General features: G+C 34.0%; 1 non-coding gene across 1 annotated transcript; it reads left to right on the forward strand.

The window, feature by feature from the left end:
- Positions 1-18,159: 18,159 nt before the first annotated feature.
- TRNAS-UGA (transfer RNA serine (anticodon UGA)) lies at positions 18,160-18,241 on the forward strand. The gene has a single exon. It is a non-coding gene; the product is annotated as a tRNA-Ser (tRNA).
- Positions 18,242-18,466: the final 225 nt, after the last annotated feature.

The following is an 18,466-nucleotide window of genomic DNA, read 5'->3' on the forward strand; positions in this document are numbered from 1 at the left end:
ATATATTTATACATCATTGCAAAAATAGTGAGGCACTGGAAAAAATACAATAACGAATAATTTGTAAATAAGATTCCGTCGAAAATTCGACTTTGTCTTCATTTTATCTAAAAGTTTAGTTTTGATTTAAGAAATTACTTTTAAATGTATTTCGAGTCACTTCAGTATCCAATTCTGACATGAATTCATTAATTTAACGAGGGTTTGCATAATCCAACCACCAAAGTCGGCTCGAATTTGAGAAATAAAAAGCAAAAAAAGTATTACTTTTAAAATTCTGTCTCAAAAAGTAAAATATATACAGATCTGTACTGCAACTGGATTTAGCAAGCTGGAAGCAAATATCCTCTAAATTCTATATCCTGAATTAAAAATTCAGTAATGTACAGGTGCTAGTGGCCATTGAGTAGGATTTCTTGCACTGTAGGGACATAATATATATATATAGTGTAATATATATTATATGTATATGTATGTATGTATTGCTGAGGGCGTCGTTCAAGCGCCGCATAATTGTGGTGTAAAAGTTATTTGTTAGATTTTTGTACACTTTTACTCAATTAAATTTGCAGGTAGTTAATTTAGTGACTTAACGCTAAAAGGGCAAAGTTTTACGCCATTGTCTAATGGTGAGTTATGTCTGTGTTAGTGACCGCAAATGGTTGATGTACGAACATCTCTAATTATTCAACAGCCTTCCGCATGAAATTGGACAAAAATTGGAACGTGAAGTAGTTCAAAATTTTAATACAAAATTTTAATACAAAATTTTAAGCGGATAATTATGGTATGGAAGGAAACATGTATGTGTCTGTGCGTCTGTATATTCGCGAACTAGTCCCTCTATTTTTGAAATGTCGATCTGAAATTTTGCCCACGTCTTCATTTGTCGGAACCGCCGCTATCGGACTATACAAACTGATAGATTAAACTAAAGTTCTTGTATGGAAAACTTTTTTTACTAGACAAGATATGTTCACGATATTTGGCACAGCTTATTATCGAGGGCAGTGCTAGTTGTGTGCAAAATAGCAGATTTGTGGTATAAAAATGGAACAATGGAGAATATGTGAAACCGGATAATAACCACGCCAATCCCTCATGTTAATATTGGAAACTACTAAAAGTTCGTAACCTTGAAAACTAACAAGCCATAAGCATTCAATTTTACAGAAAAGGTGGAATGGCAAGGGGGCATGTGAGTCAGAGGCAAAATTAAATAGTAGGGGTAGTACCACACAATATCCCTCCATATCTCAGAAATTACCTGACCAGTATAACCGAAATTTTGTATATAAAAATAAGGTAATATATATTTATACCCTGAATAGGGTATATTAATTTTGCCACGAAGTTTGTAACACCCAGAAGGAAACGTCGGATACCCTATAAATTATATACATAAATGATCAGCATGATGAGAGTCTGTCTGTATGTCTGTATATATGCAAACTAGTCCTTCAGTTTTTAAGCTATCGATCTAAAATTTTGCACCTGTCCTTTTCTCACAAGGAAGCTGCTCATTTGTCAGAACGGCCGATATCGGACTACTATAGCATATAGGTACCATACAAACTAAACAATCGCAATGAAGTGCTTGTATGAAAAACTCTTTCATTTGACGAGGTATCTTCACGAAACTCGGCATGGATTATTGTTTAAAGCAATAATCTAATCGCCGAAGAAATTGTAAAGATCGGATGACTATAGCATATAGCTGCCACATTAACTGAACGATCGGAGTAAAGTGCTTGCATGGAAAATTTGTTGATTTGACGAGGTATCTTCACGAAATTAGGCACGAGTTATCGCTTAAGGCAACAAATTATTCTACGCAGAAATTGGTCAGATCAGATCACTATATCATATAGCTGCCATACAAATTGAACGTTCGGAATCAAGTTCTTATAAGGAGCCCTTGTATTTGTGAAGGGTATTATAGCTTCGGTGCAACCAAAGCTAACGTTTTTTTCTTGTTTTTTATAAAAATGGTCGATCACAACTTTTCGAATGCTGTGTGAATTATCCTAAATAATAAATTTCATTGAAATCATCCCTTAGACAAAATACACTCAATTATAGTATTTTTGTCTTTATAAGAGGTATAATCACTAAATATGTATAATATTTTAATGAAACTTTTAATGGCTATATTTACTTGTCCATAATGTTATTTAGCGTAAATTTTGAATAAAATCGGTTCAAAACTTAGTCGATGTCCGCCCATCTTGGCGACTTCCTCCTCATTTCCCCAATGAATGAAATTTCACCCCTTTCCGATTTAATGAGTTAATATCGGACAAAGAAATCATTGATCAAGTTCATATTGTTAGTGAAGATCCAATTTTGTCTAAGCGTGAAATTTCTAATGCCATAGGCATCTTAGACGAACGAATACTTCCTATTTTACATGGAGAATTACATATGAAAAAGCTGTTTTGAAAGTTAGTGTCGCACCCGTTAACGATTCAACAAAAACTGGATAGGAAACAAATTTCTCAGCATAATTTGGAGCGTTTTAAGCAAAATAAACCAATTTCTTGCATCGTTTTATAACTATGGATGAAACTTGGATCTACCACCATGACCCTAAATTGAAACAAGAACGTTTACAGTGGACTGAAGGTGGTTGTTCAGCTCCAAAGCAGGTGAAGTCACACTGATCAGCAAAGAAGATTATGGCAACAGTATTTTTGCATTTCGAGTGCAGAAACTTTTCCGCTAACCTGTATATTTATAACATACATCACTGATGACTTGTAGTTTAATTTTTATTTATTGACTAAAAGAGGTAATTAACTCTTAGAAGTTTCAAATGTAGCCTTTTCGTGAGATGTGGGCGTGTTATTATTATTGCAAGTTTGTTTACATTTACGGCCTGATCATATTTGACTCGCGCTCCATTTAAACTGAGCGCGCAAACCGAATCGATGTGAAATTTGATCTCCTTATGTCAATTAGTGTGTGTTTGTTAGCTATTTCTTCACGACGCCAAAAGTATGCCTCGGGATTTTAATGTGATTCCAATGGGAGGAATCACGGCTATGAAATCGTTGAAAATGTTGCAGAAGTACTTGGAGAGTCGACTTTATCACGAACGCAAATATTTGAGTGGCACAAACCATTGCGTGAAGTAAAAAATTATGATAATTTTTAAGTTTTTTGGAACTTACTCTGGTCTTTAGTGGTTTTCTTGCCCTAGATATTATATTGATTACACTAATTAATTTATTCATTATATTCTAATCAACAGAATAACTTTTTATTCGTTTTTAAAAAACTAATATTTTTAATAATATAAAAAGTTGCATTACGAACGCAACAAAAATTTTTGTTCACTCAACTGAAAAAATTAGTTCTTTTTTTAAATTAAACAAAAAATGGAAAGCATTTAAATTTTATTTTGAAAATGTCCGCCTACTAACTGGATTTTCTAGCCCCGATGGAGCATTTTGATTGCACGCGATTCACATTTAATATCATTTTTCGCCTTGTTCGAGTATGTAAGAATGTCCATGGATCGGTATACTTTCATAAGTGTATGTGCGGTTGTGCCTATAGCTGCCTATATTGTTTTGTAGAATACTAGTAGCGCTAGAAGTATTTTGCTGATTTATTTCGCTCGCTTAAAAGCGCAAAAGGTGGAAAATGTCGACATAAGAAAAACAAAGGCAGTAACATCAGCAAATTGCTGCAACAATTTTTCCATACTCTGCTCTACTCTTCGTTGTGTATTTTTCTGCTAAATTGCGGAAACGGAAATTGAATTACGACTGCTCATGACAACAGTACATGCGAACACAGACACATATACACTTATTTCTTTCTCCACTAGCTCGTACGTTGGCCTTGAACTGCTTCTCAGGCTATTGCGAAGTCCATAGTATCGGGGTTTCTCTTCTTATTTTGCAAAACCAAGAAATATTTGCCATGTCAAATGCCATATTTGCATTTTGGCTGCCACAACCTCATCGTTGCACGAACGAATGCTGTTCCTGGCTTACACAGAACTTTGTCGCCCATCGTTGGCTGCGCCTTACCATATGTAGCACTCAAACCGTCGACAAAGTGCGAACTCATTCGCATTTGCACACCACATATCAACTTTCACACATAGATGTATATTATACATATGTGGACGGCACTCCGATCGCTAGTTTTGCTGTCATTTCCAACATTTATGAGCAATTTTTTATTCAAAATTGAGTATGTTGCTGGCTCTGCTGTTTGGCAGCAAATGCCGTTTATCATGTTTTATCGCAAATAAATATTCAAAGAATCCCGTTGCACCACATTTTAGTGTATTGAATAGTTATGAGCGCAATATTCTCGAACCCGACTTCTGACGAAATTATTTGCCACTGCGTATACGCACCCCCGGAATGCATGATTATACAGGTTGGTTGAACAGTTTCAGCACTCGAAATGTAAAAATACTGTTTTTGGTACGAAATATGTATATTTTTTAAAATAAAATATCCCTTAATTTCAATACACTTTATGCCATCCATATAATGACTTTCGTGAAGCTCTGCAAAATACCCGGCTACTTCTTCGACGAAAAACGCTTTCCACGAAGGAATTGTTTCAGGTTTCTGATGAGCTAGTAGTCGCCGGGAAGCAAATCTGGTGAATACGGTCGATGCTCAACCAATTCGTACTTTAATTCATTGAATTTTGTCATTGTTAAAATACTTTGTGAGCAGGTACATTGTCTTGATAAAAATTATTTTTTTGTGCTGCAAACCAGGTCTTTTCTCACGAATTTTTTCATTCATCTGATCTAAAAGGCTGCAATAATATTCAAAGTTGATTGTTTTATCTTTCTGCAGATAAATAATTCCTTTTGCATCCCAAAAAACTGATGCGTTAACCTTCTTTGCTGATCGTTGTGACTTCACCGGCTTTGGAGCTGAACAATCAGCTTCAGTCCACTGTAAACGTTCTTGTTTCAATTTAGGATCATTGTGGTAGATCCAAGTTTCATCCATAGTTATAAAATGACGCAAGAAATCGGTTTATTTTGCTTAAAACGCTCCAAATTATGCTGAGAAATTTGTTTTCTATCCAGTTTTTGTTGAATGGTTAACGTGTGCGACACTAACTTTCAAAACAGCTTTTTCTTATGTAATTCTCCATGTAAAATAGGAAGTACTCGTTCGTCTAAGATGCATATGATATTAGCAATTTTACGCTTAATCAAACTTGGATCTTCACTAACAATATGAACTTGGTCAATAATTCCGGGTGTGGTTGCGGTTTTCGGTCGTCCTTCGCGTGGATCTTCAAGCCTATTACGACAACGTTTAAATTCACCATCCCAAAATGCAACGGTGCATTTTGAAGGTGCGGACTCCCTATACACTTCTACCAATTGTTCATACATTTATTTTGCTTTTAAACAGTTGAAAACAAAAATATAATCACTGCGCCTTATTCGATTTTTTCCATATTAAAAAAATACTCTGACAGGTCAACTTCAAATGGCTTGCAAACAAAGATTTAATTGACAGAATAACTTGTAACTTTGCATGTGTTCTCACGACAGATGTACCAACTTGAAAAAGAACAATTTGGAGCTAGTAGTGCTATTTCTTGGTGAAACCAACCAACTTTTCAACTAACCTGTACATATGTGTGTGTCACGTATGATCTACATACTAGCGCTTATCATTTGTCTTGATATATGGTCATATAAACCCTTCTTCCGGGCCGCTCAAGTGCCATATAGCATGTACGTACAAGCATATGCATGTAGCAGTATGTGAGGCATGCGTATGTTAATGCAGTATCTCCCGTTATCTTCAAAGCTGTTAATGGTAATGACGGTGGTGGTCCGCTAGTTTTGACAGTGGAGTGTGCAGGCATTATGTATTGTTTATGCGTGTGTAGCCGCTTATGTGAGAATATGTTTCCACATACTGTGTGCAGATTGTAATTTTGTTAAGTGGTCATTCCTCATTTTAATGTTCATAATTTCGTAATGGACACTTTTTGAAACTTTTGCGCCGCCAAATAAAATGTGACCAGAGTGTGTGGAACATAGCTGTCAACTGACCAGATATTGGGGTCACTATGAAATACACAAAACCATAATGTCATTCACACTATCTTTCATTAAATAATAAATAAGGTTTAGAAAAAAGAAAACACTTTTCACACTCTTTGTACTATTTCATCGCATTTGTAAATTTAAAATCTTCTGCAAACCAGTTACCGAGATTCGTATCGCCTTCGCGAATGTCCAGATAAAACTACTTAACTGTTATTGTAAATTAACATATGGACACGGATAACATATTTGTAATATCGACTGCATACGTAACTTAAATTGTATAAAAGTGGATGAATGCGGCTCATCTTAAACTTACTTACTTTACTACATATGTTTGTCCTCTCGCAATATGTATTCTATACCACAATATAGTCGAACTTTTCTATCACTAACGTTTGTACAACGAAGCTTTCGTTATAACGAATTAATTTCCAGAACACGGAAATTTCATTCAATATCACTGAAGACTTACTAGGAGACAGGACCAGATAAAATTGTATAACACTCTGCACAGCTTGAAAAACTGCATCAAAACGACACAAAATTTCACTTTTGATACCATCATTTTGAATTTTCAACAGATAATTCAGCATAAACGGTATACCTACAAGTACTTATATATCGGTTTATACTTCTCTCTACGTTCCGTATAACGAATATCTGAGGATCTTTTGAGATATACATACATACATATGTATAAGATATATTAGTAAAATGGGTCTATTAGCAGTTACTTATTTATTAACGCAAATTGAGATACATGTAATCTAAACTCAACGAAAGGCGCTAAATTTAATATATGGGGCTTATCATTAAAACATTTTTCAGAGAATGGGATACCGGCATGTTAGGGATATGAGGTTTAGACCAAGTTCTAGACCAATTTCAGTCATATTCAGCGCTAAACAACATTATTTTCAACAAAAATTGTCCACCTAATTTCATTAAAATGTCACACCTTTGATCTGGACTGATTACATTAACTTTTACCATAACTCAAATATATTCGATTCGGGAACATGTTTTCATATTAGGAAGATAACTCGCGCATTGAGCGATATAAAGACAGCAGAAAGTTCGAAAATATTTATATTAAGTATACGGGGCTAGGGCGAGTATGGATTTTGCCCATTTTTGACACAAAGACATATCATTTCCTGAAAAAGATGATCCCTGATTTTAATCAAGATAGCTCACGTACTGACCGATATATATGGTTTTAAGTCTACTGGAATTTCGAAAATCCATCTGATAAGTATATGACGGCTATGGGAACCAATGACCAGATTTTACCCATTAATATACCAGGACACATTATTACCTTGAACAGACGTACTCTAAGTTTCATTGCTTTCTGAGAGATTGACCGCAACTTTTAGCAAAAAGTCAGCCATATTTACTCGGTTCCCCAACGCGGCACGTCTTGAATGCATTCTCGGCCCACTTTGAACTCGTTGTACCACTTATAATCGTTTTTTTGCACCATAGTTTGATCACCAAAGGCATTCCGCGAAATCTCCAAAATTGAAAGCAAGTTCTTTGCTCGTTACAATCAACCACTCTTAAAATTGAAAAATTCACTCTTGGTTGTTTACAATAGCACATGCAACTCGGAGATAATTAAACCTTTTGACAAACAGACGCTTGTCAAATGTTGTAGACAGTCCTACCAACCTAAAAAAAATGTATATGGCTGGCTAATGCCCGGGAGTTTTAAATGACAATTTCATCTCAATTTTTGATCACAGTAGTATACATACAAGTATAACTCGAAATCTATCTCAATTAATTCAAGGTCATACAAACAAACATTAGGTGAACAAAACTATTATACTCTGTAGCAACATGTAGCGAGAGTATGAAAATTATGTTCGCAATCACTTACGCACATTTATACATGTTGTATAAAAAAGTTTTGGCAGACCTAGTGTTGTTCGTTCAATTCTTTTAAGTTACGTTAATTTAAATCAGAATATTCCCAATTTGTTTGTATTAACAATCATTTATTTTAATTGAAGCCTCGACAGGAACAAATTGTTTAACTTTTAGTATGATCATTCCTCTTTAAAAACTATACCTTTAAAAAGTTTAAAAAAAAGTACAAATTTCTCCCTGGATTTCACACAATATTGAAATATGCAGTACCATTTCTGGTTACCCACCGTGTTAAAATTTAAAAGATTACACGCCAATACCAACTATTTTCAAATTTGTTAACCGGTTCGCTTTGGTTTCGATATCTGATATAAGCTGATGAGTTTCATGTAGCTTTATTCGACAGCCTCGGCCAATTTGACCTTTTGCATTTTTCATTACCAAATCGGAAGTTAATATCGTTGGCCAAGTGACTCTAATTCGAACTCTATATGAAAGTTTACTTTTCATCGAATATTGAAATTACTTGTGGAACTTTGTTTTAAAAACAATTAAGTCTCTAAAATAGATATGTGAAACGGAGAACTTAAATCTTGTTACATTTTAAAATGCAAAATCTCAATTTGGCATTTTACATTTACATATGTAAACAGCTGTCTCTTATTTTATCTTAAACGTTTCTTAAGTTCTTGAGCAAGATAAGCTTACCTGTTTACAATTTTGAATTGGTGGATTTCACTTATCAACCCTTATCAATCGAGGGGAAACCTTAACTTCATTTGCTAAATTTTTGCTCATATAACCATACCATTTTTCCAAACATACATACATATGTATGTACCTTTAATTTTTTGTTATGAATATTAATTTGCCTACAGTTTTGTGTTGGTTTTTTTTGTTTATTTAACACTAGAACTACGAACCGGTCAAAATGACCGATTGCATCATTTATTTATACTATTTCCTCTTTATTCCTATTTAATGTTTTACGATAAGGTCATGATTTTTATTAAATTTGTGTATAGAATAATATTATAGATTATTTTGTTCTTACGCTTCTAATTTTCAAAAAGAGAGAGGCCTATTCGAAATAGGTATATGGTATATAAATCTTCGTAGTTCTAGTGTTAAGTAAATATGAGCGATGCATATGGTCTTACAATCTCATTCTAAAGACCCCACTATGTACGCATTTTTATTTTGGAATTTTACGAGCCATAAAAACCGACTTAATTAATTGTGATATATTCGTTTGCTTGGTTCGTTGATTTTTAACAGAGAAAAATAGAAAAACATATTAAAATTGCAAATGTTGCGAATGTTTTACATACACAATTATTAAGTGGTTGTTTCCTGCTTTGATCATAAGTATTTTATTAACATATTATTTTAATTACCTCTTGACGCACATTTCACTATAACGTATCAGGCCTGTCTCCGATGTGAAATTTGTCGAATTCAACGGACCAAGTGAAGCCACTTTACTTTCTATGATATTTTCATTGTCCATGTTTCTGAACTGAACTAAGAGAAACGTTTCACACAACAAAATACGTAACATTGTACGTAAATTATTTAGTTTCTGCAAAAAAGGTTCCTAAAAGCACTTGTACTTTTGTGTTATTTATTTTGCTTGTTAGAATAATTCTTTTCACTAGTCGCAATTTAATGAAATGTAAGACCATACCTTATTTATTAACTTTCTAACTGTTAAGATGAGCACAACAAGAGATGACGAGGGTGATCTGATAAGTACTTAGCTTCACCGTCCTATGGTGTCACTATCGCAAATTCTCGAATCAGACTATTAATTTTTTGTTGAACACGTGGACCGCGGACGTTTCCGAGGAGTTTTGAAAAATAGAAGAAGAAAAAAATAGCTGGGATAATATCTCAACAGACCATGTTGCGTTTCTGCGTCATTTCGTGATCATCGACGAAGCAGGGATTCTCTGACGTCTGAGTTGTCTTGTAGACGAGTTGGAGAAAAGCATCTCATGGTCATTTGTATCGAGCTAAATGGAGACTAGGTTGGAAAATAATTTTCCCAAACATTTCGATGTTATTTTCATTCATTATCCACAAACAAATTTTTTCGGTTTGATTACCAAAAGAAAAAGTGATATTGATAGTGATAACACGAATCTCCACGATTGATTTTTAGTAAAACGTAATATCTTTCGCATGTTGTTTCTCATATTTTCTATGTGCGAAAAATGTGCACAGAACTTTAATCATGACTGGAAAATACATTTTTTTGCTAACAAGCTGATAACTGATAACTGATCAAAATATAAGATATGTAATAATCAAGAAAAGCAGATTCAATATTTTCATGAAGAAATTCGTAATCTGGACACATGAAAACATCACAACTTGCTAACATATCCAAATTTTTGTTTTGTTTTGTAGAGCTGTGTAAAAATATGCCCATACTGTTTTTTATTTAACCTACAAATCAAATATATATACTATCGTCAGGTAGGTTTTAAATTCGATCTTGACTCAGTTGTTATTTAATCTTTTTATCTTTGTCAGGTCTTACCTTAAAAATATGCACACAGTTTCAACCGAACTCTAAACATTTTTAAGCTGCTGAAGAAAAAAGAATTAGACAAAATTGTGATTACCAATCTTGGTAGTAAACTGTTTAAAACAGAATCTCACAAAATTTTTCCAAATATATTCATCGAGCCACCTAATCAGAGGTGATGTCAGTCAGTAATCATAAGCAATATTTATTGTGAAAATCTTCAAATAATCAAGATAATGAACCGATTCATCGATAAATATTGACACTTATTTCATGGCAAACCCACTAAAGCACAAGTATCCACTGCCACACATAGATATGGTATGTCTTAGATATCGAAACTGGTGCGTTTTTACATAAACATAGCAGCAATAACAACTCGCATTTATACTTGGAATTTCCGAAAAAAAAAATGACTGAAACAATAAAAAATCGAAGTTATGCAAATTTTTATTATTTTATTATGCAAATGTCTACGCTTGACGACCCTTGGCATAAGGACGCGCTAACAGCGCGAACTTTTGCTGTTCCGTTCCAAGTTATTTTTCGTGGCTGCGTGCGCTCCACTTGCCGCCCCAAGAAATGTGGTGAGCCAGTAGTGCTGTCGCTAGACTTCCGCGACCCCTCAACCCCGCGAATGTTCGACTTACTCATTGTCGTTTTAAGTGAATTTTACGTACAATTTTATGAATATTTACGATTGTTTTGTTTCCTTGTGAATTTGCTCCTTCCATAACCAAAGTTATTTTTACAGTGTTGTAGTTTTTGGTTACACTTACTGCTTCGTTTGTGGGTTTCTTGTTTTGCCTTACGCGCCAACTAATGTCCTCTTGAGCAGACGTTACTGTTGTGGGTATGATTTGCGACTAAAATTATCATATGTGAAAGGATATTTGAAATCTGTTTGTAACCCTTCCAGCGTATTTCAATTTAGCACGGTTCATTTCGCACGCGATTTAAAGCTTTTAAGCGAAATATTGTAAAAATCGTTTGTGACAAGTGTTCGGAGCGGTGGAGAGAGTTTTAGTTTTTTAAAATAGTTCTAGTACGTCGAATTTAAAGGGCAGATATTTGTTCATAAATGTGTATGTAAGTAGAATGCGTACGAGCTTTCACACAAAGTATTTCATGGTTTTCGCTACAATCTTTTTATTTTTTCTTTTTGAGCCTTTGTTTTCCTTCGTTTTGGCACGTAATTTTCTCTTAAATATTATCTTAAGAAATTATCTACACGACTTTGTTATATAATACTCTTTATCGTATGGAATATGTATTTAAAGGTGCACAAAAAGAAATTCAATTTGACTAATTGCCGATACGTGGCAAATATATAAATTACTGTTTATATGAGAGGTTTGCGAAATATAGAATTTTGAATGAGGCAAGTTTTGGTAACTAGAAACAAGGTTGACAACGAAAAAGAATTACTAGTTATTTCTTGCCACGCTGTTTGATATAATCAACCTTCAAGTCGAATTTAGGTTACTTAATAAGGAAAAAATCATTTATGAAGTTCTTTATTTGAATTTCGATCAGTCAGTTTGAATAGCAGCAGCGGTTCCGTCAAATGAGCAACTTCTTGGAGAGAAAATCGCGACGGACAAACTGCCAGATGGACGGACATGGTTAAATCGACTCAGGTCGTTACGCTAATCATTTATATATTTACTTACAGTGGTCGCATAGTACAACGAACTTTCGAAATATAACATTACACCGGTCAAGAGCATTTTTACACATGTTATACATACCTAATTTATATTGCTTTTGTACCTCAAACTAAGAATAAAAATAAACAAGTAAGGAACGACTAAGTTCGGATGCCATCGAACATTTTATACTCTCGCAAAGTCAAATGGTCGTTTGAGATTTCTTTGGTCACCCGATTTTCACACTGTAGGTAGAGGTGCTAAAAACATTTGCTTTCAGTGAATTTTGTTATTATAACTTCAGCAGTTTAGGAGATATGCACCTTAAACCTATTATGGGCGGGACCACGCCCACTTTAAAACAAAATTTTAACTACGGATGCCCCTCCTTAATGTGCTCCTGTGTACCAAATAAGAGTATTGTATCTTATTGCGGAACTTAGTTATGGCAATTTATTTGTTTTTGATTAATGGCGTTTTGTGGACGTGGCATTGGTCCGATTACGACCATCTGCAATACCAACCATCTTACGGCACCAAGAAACATGTGTACCAAGTTTCATAAAGATATCTCAATTTTTACTCAAGTTACAGCTTGCACGGACGGACGGACAGACAGTCACCCGGATTTCAACTCGTCTCTTCATCCTGATCAATTATATATACATAACTCTATATTTAACTTGATTAGTTTTAGGTGATACAAACAACCGTTCTCTGTAATTTGCAACCACATACTGTCGTACACAAGCGATGCTCTTCCCTCTCTTTTGACGGCAACAGCCCGCGATAACCGACATGGGCGCGAAAATTAAATATTATCGCTATAACTGCTTAAAAAGCAAATATTTTCCATTTGCAATCACCCTTTCGCATATATGTATGTATTTGTCTATAAAACCAGAATATATAATATTAAGTAAAACCCATGCGCAAAACAAAATTTTTTTTTGTTGACCAACACAGGATTGGTTTGACGAACCATCAAATTTATCTTATTGATGTTTATTATGATTGCAGAAAATTTTAATTATTCGATATTGCGAATGCTACTATATTTTTATTTTGAGCTTCGCATTCTTTGCAAAAACAAAGATTTAGTTAAACGAACGGGAGTTTAACTATTCTACAACATATGCAGAAAATATAAATACATGTTTTGAAGTTTTCATTGAATTTAAATTAATCGTAATTCTGTCAGTTCAAAGTACTGCGTGCGGTGAAAAATGAATTTAAATTCGAGAAACTCCTTCAAAAAAACTATCGCACGAAATCAGTACGTATGTTAAATCCCTACAAAATCAATTTCCTAGATATGAGCAGACCATCTACAAATAGTTTATAAGTTCTATGAGGGAATTTTTGTTTGCCTGTGAGGGTTGAATGACTAAATTCAAAAAATAATCAATGTGGTGAAAAGCTATCTTCTAACGTAGATAGTGTGGAAAAAAGCTAGAGGACGTAACAAAAAATAATAACCTTTCCCACGAAGCAATTTTGAATGCAAATGAAAGTGGTATTTATTGTATATATTGTATATTGTTTCCTAAAAAAATATACGTTCTTTTTGAAGAAGCTTCTGCACAAGAAAGAAAGTAAACCAAAGAAAGGTTAACAAGAAATTAACACTTCTAGTAATTTCAGTCTCAGAACCCGAGAAATTCATACTGTACTTTATTGCTATGTAATCTTCGAAGAAATAGTTCAGATCAGATCACTGTCGGAATCAAATGCTTGTATGGAAAAACGTTTCATTAAGAAGACGAAGAAATTGTTAAGATCGGATGACTATAGCATATAACTGCCTTACAAACTGAACGGTCGGAATCAAGTGCATGTATGGAAAACTTTTTGATTTGAAAAGATATCTTTCCAAAATTCGGCATGGGTTATTGCCATACAAACTGACCGGTCAATGTTCTTGTAAGAAATATTTTGTATTTGTGATGGATATTATAGTTTCGGTGCGGAACGCTTCCTTTTGTTTTTTAAGGAATATGCAAGAAATCGCAATGCAAAAAAGTTTGGAAATGATTAAAAAACAGACCCGAGCTGAAGACTTTTTTTGTAAGAAAGAAATAAAGTTTTCAAATTTTGTTGTCTTTGAATTAAATTACATATATATTTTAAGCCAAACGTATCTGGTTATTTATTTAAAAATATGGTTTTATTATAGGTAAAAAAATCATTCGATTTAAAGAAATTTTGGTACCAAAATGTAATGAAAGTTGTCCAAGAGCTGCGACATTTGCTAGTGGCTCGCTAATTTCGTCGTTTTCAGTTTCAAATCATTCAAAACTTACGTGTTCTGGGTGGGTCTTTAGTCGTAAAATTTGTGCCTGCAAAAACTCATGTAAAAACTTAGCATATGTTCTTGAATGAAATAAGATACTTGAAATATTCACTTTCATAATACAAGCAAACAATAATATTCTTAAGAAATAGCATTAATAAAGCTTTATGAATAGAAATAGAATAAAGTTGACGTTGTCTATGATTACAAAACAAGTTGGGTAGTAATTAAATTTAAACATTCATAGCACCAATAAAGTTTTTAAAAGACTATCAGTTGTTGTGGAATCCAAAACAGATTTGCGTAGTTGTTAGAATTACAAACAAATTCTGATTTTCAATGGTGCCACAGAATCTGATTGGACTTTTGTCTTTTCGAACATATGCAAAACCAAATGAATCCATTTGGAAGCGTTTGAAAAATTTAAAATACTGAATAAAGTCTACTAAAATTTACAAGTTCTGCTATTTTAGCTTTTATTTTTTCGGAAGAAAACAGTAACGAAAAATTTAAATAACAAGTAAGGAAGGGCTAAATTCGGATGTAACCGAACATTTTATACTCTCGCAAAGTCAAATGGTATACTCGTTTGAGATTTCTTTGTGGATTGGCTAATATTTTCGGTAGAAGGTCAACTATAGGCACTGGGGTCCACATATTTAGTACTTAGGGGCTTGAACTGTTTTGGTTCGATTTACACAATTTTTGGTCACAAGGTGGCATACTTTAAACGTATTATTCACGCAAAGTTTTACCCCGATATAATCGTTGTTGCTTGATATGCATAGTGGATAGTGAAAGAATCAGATGGAATTGAAAATGGTGTTATATGGGAAATAGGCGTGTCTGTAGTCCGATTTCGCCCAATTTCGCACTATAACATAGAAATATGAAAAGAACGTTATGCACCGAATTTGGTTGAAATCGGTTAAGCAGATCTCAAGATATGGGTTTTTACCTAAAAGTGGGCTGTGCCACGGCCACTGACTAATTTTGAACGTGGTTCCTATAAAGTCATCTCATACCATCCCAGAGATAAAATTAAATGTCTCTGGCGTGTTTAGTGCTTGGTTTATCGCGCTTTTAGTATTTTTTAACAGTACCGTTATATGGGGAGTGGGCGGGCTTGTCACCCGATTTCACCCATTTTCACACCATCAATACAGGTGCTAAAAACCTCTCCCAGTGAATTTGGTTATTATAGCTTAAATTTTAACTGCAGATGCAGGAAGATTACAAATCGAAAATATTTTCTTTTTAGACAATTATTAGCGACTTGACCATTTTTGATTTTCACGCTCATATAATGTCGGTCTTCGCGCTCGTTTTAACAAAAATCTTAACCAAAATTTCGAATCATCAACTCTGAAGATTTCAATGATTTAAGAAAAGGTTTAAATCTATCAAAAAATAAAGAAGAATTATTGTTATCGGGATTAAAACAATGGAATTTAGTGAATTCTGATGTTCGAATATCCTATCAAAGTAAACGAGAAAAATGTTCTTGTTTCTTCCATTAAGAAGATGGACTCTAAAGGTTTATTTGAAGAAATTGGTATTCCTCGTTTTACAACTGAATGGCGCCTTTCTATTAATATCTCAACAAAAAGTCTAAAAGCTGTTTTACTACACAATAGCAACTAATTTCCATCTATTCCATTGGCACATTCCGTAAATCTCAAAGAAAATTACGACCGTATTAAAAAGCTATTAACGGCATCTAAATATATGGAATGCAAGTGGGAAGTTATTGGAGACTTCAAGATGGTGTGTTTTTTGACTGGATGCAAGGTGGCTATACTAAATTCTCCTGTTATCTTCTCCTGTGGGATAGTAGGAATAGAACTGCTCACTACCGCCAAAATCATTGGTCGGTACGTACCAATTACGAAGTGGGGAAAATGAAATTTTGAATGGGAAGCAATTATCGATCTTATTAAACAATTTGTAAAAACTCTCAATCATGAGTCCGAAGCTTTCAAATATTTGAATAATTTTTTTCCAAAGCTTCCAGAGGCGGAAATAAAATGGAATCTTTGTAGGGCCTAAAATAAAAAATCTAGACTTATGTAGTAGTTTTAATATATGGTAAAGTTTTAAAGCAATAGTGCATGGCTTCCTTGGAAACTATAAGACTGACAATTATGACAAGCTGATCGCTGACGTGATAACGAATGTCCCGATCATCGAATGTAGAATGTCTCTAAATATGCACATGTTACATTCTCATTTAGATAAATACACTCGCAACCTGTTGCTACAGAGTATAATAGTTTTGTTCACCTAACGGTTGTTTGTATCACCTAAAATTAATCAAGTTAGATATAGGGTTATATATATATAAATGATCAGAATGAAGAGATGAGTTGAAATCCGGGGGACTGTCTGTCCGTCCGTACAAGCTCTAACTTGAGTAAAAATTGAGATACCTTTATATCGGACCACTGCCACGCCCACAAAACGCCATTAATCAAAAACAAATAAATTGCCATAACAAAGCTACGCAATAAGATACGAGACTGTTATTTGGTACACAGGATCACATTAGGGGGGCATCTGCAATAAAATTTTTGTTTTTAAGTGGGCGTGGTCCCGCCCCTAATAGGTTTAATATGCATAAAATAATAAATGCAAATTCACTGGGAGCAAATGTTTATAGAACCTCTACTTGCAGTGTATTCTATTTCTATGTTATAGTGCGAAAATGGGCGAAATCGGACTACAACCACCCCTATTTCCCATATAACACCATTTTCAATTCCATCTGATTCTTTCACTTTCCACTATGCCTATCAAGCAACAATGTTTATATAGGGGTAAAACTTTGCGTGAATAATACGTTTTAAGTATGCCACCTTGTGACCAAAAATTGTCTAAATCGAACCAAAACTGTTCAAGCCCCTAAGTACTAAATATGTGGACCCCAATGCCTATAGTTGACCTTCTACCGAAAATATCAGTCAATCCACAAAGAAATCTCAAACGAGTATACCATTTGACTTTGCGAGAGTATAAAATGTTCGGTTACATCCGAACTTAGCCCTTCCTTACTTGTTATTATTATTCTTATTTTGAGGAATAACAGCAACAAAAATATGGCATGAATAATCCGTGTCCAAAAATGCTGTTGACCAGTGCCATCGACTTAATAAAGACGCATTTGTTATTTCTGTTTTTGTATTACGTGTTTAAAATTTTCTTAAAATATTTGGATTTTTTCCATAAACTCAATAATTTTAGCATTTCGTGTTTTATTTTTATGTTTCCCCTATGGCAATAAAGATGAGTCTACTCGTAACAATAAAATAAATTAATTTCTAACATATATTTCAAATCTGGCAGCGACTATCTTCTTGCGTTGTTTCTGATAACAAAACCGATAAAATTGGTTGCCATTACACTCAAAACCGATACAATTTCTGTTTTGGACACCAAACCACAAATATCTGAATTCATGACACCTACTATATTTTTTGATCGGTTTTAATTCTGATTTCGACAACTATCAAATTCTACACCCCTGTATCTCCATATGTATGTACGAGTATGCATAGAATACTAGCAAATTTATTGTCATAAGCAAAATGTCGCACCATCAACAACCCGCAGCAATAACATATCTACTTTCACAATTGCTTCTTGTTCGTTCTTTTGGCAATTGACGCAAACACGTTCACTCTCTGTTTCTCTCTTTCTTTCTGTATAGTTCACAGTGACGAACTGTTGTGTGCACTTTGGCAAAATTTATATTGTGGCTGCGGTGTCCGAGTGGTTAAGGAGATGGACTTGAAATCCATTGGGTTCTACCCGCACAGGTTCGAGTCCTGTCCGCAGCGAAAACTAATGTTTTATTTAATGTATTTTTGAAAAGTCGAGTATTAATTAAAACTTGTTTATAATAGCTAGATAAATTTTATAACCAAAATATAAGCATAAATCAGTTTTTTATTACAAATAAGTGATGTTTGTTTAACAATAAAACTCCCGAAATTAAACCATATCCAAATATCAAAAAAGGGTTTGGAGTTTAGTAATCTGTCATTCAAGGTAATAATACGAGT

Source organism: Bactrocera oleae, chromosome 6 (assembly GCF_042242935.1).
Source record: "Bactrocera oleae isolate idBacOlea1 chromosome 6, idBacOlea1, whole genome shotgun sequence".
NCBI classification, from domain to species: domain Eukaryota; kingdom Metazoa; phylum Arthropoda; class Insecta; order Diptera; family Tephritidae; genus Bactrocera; species Bactrocera oleae.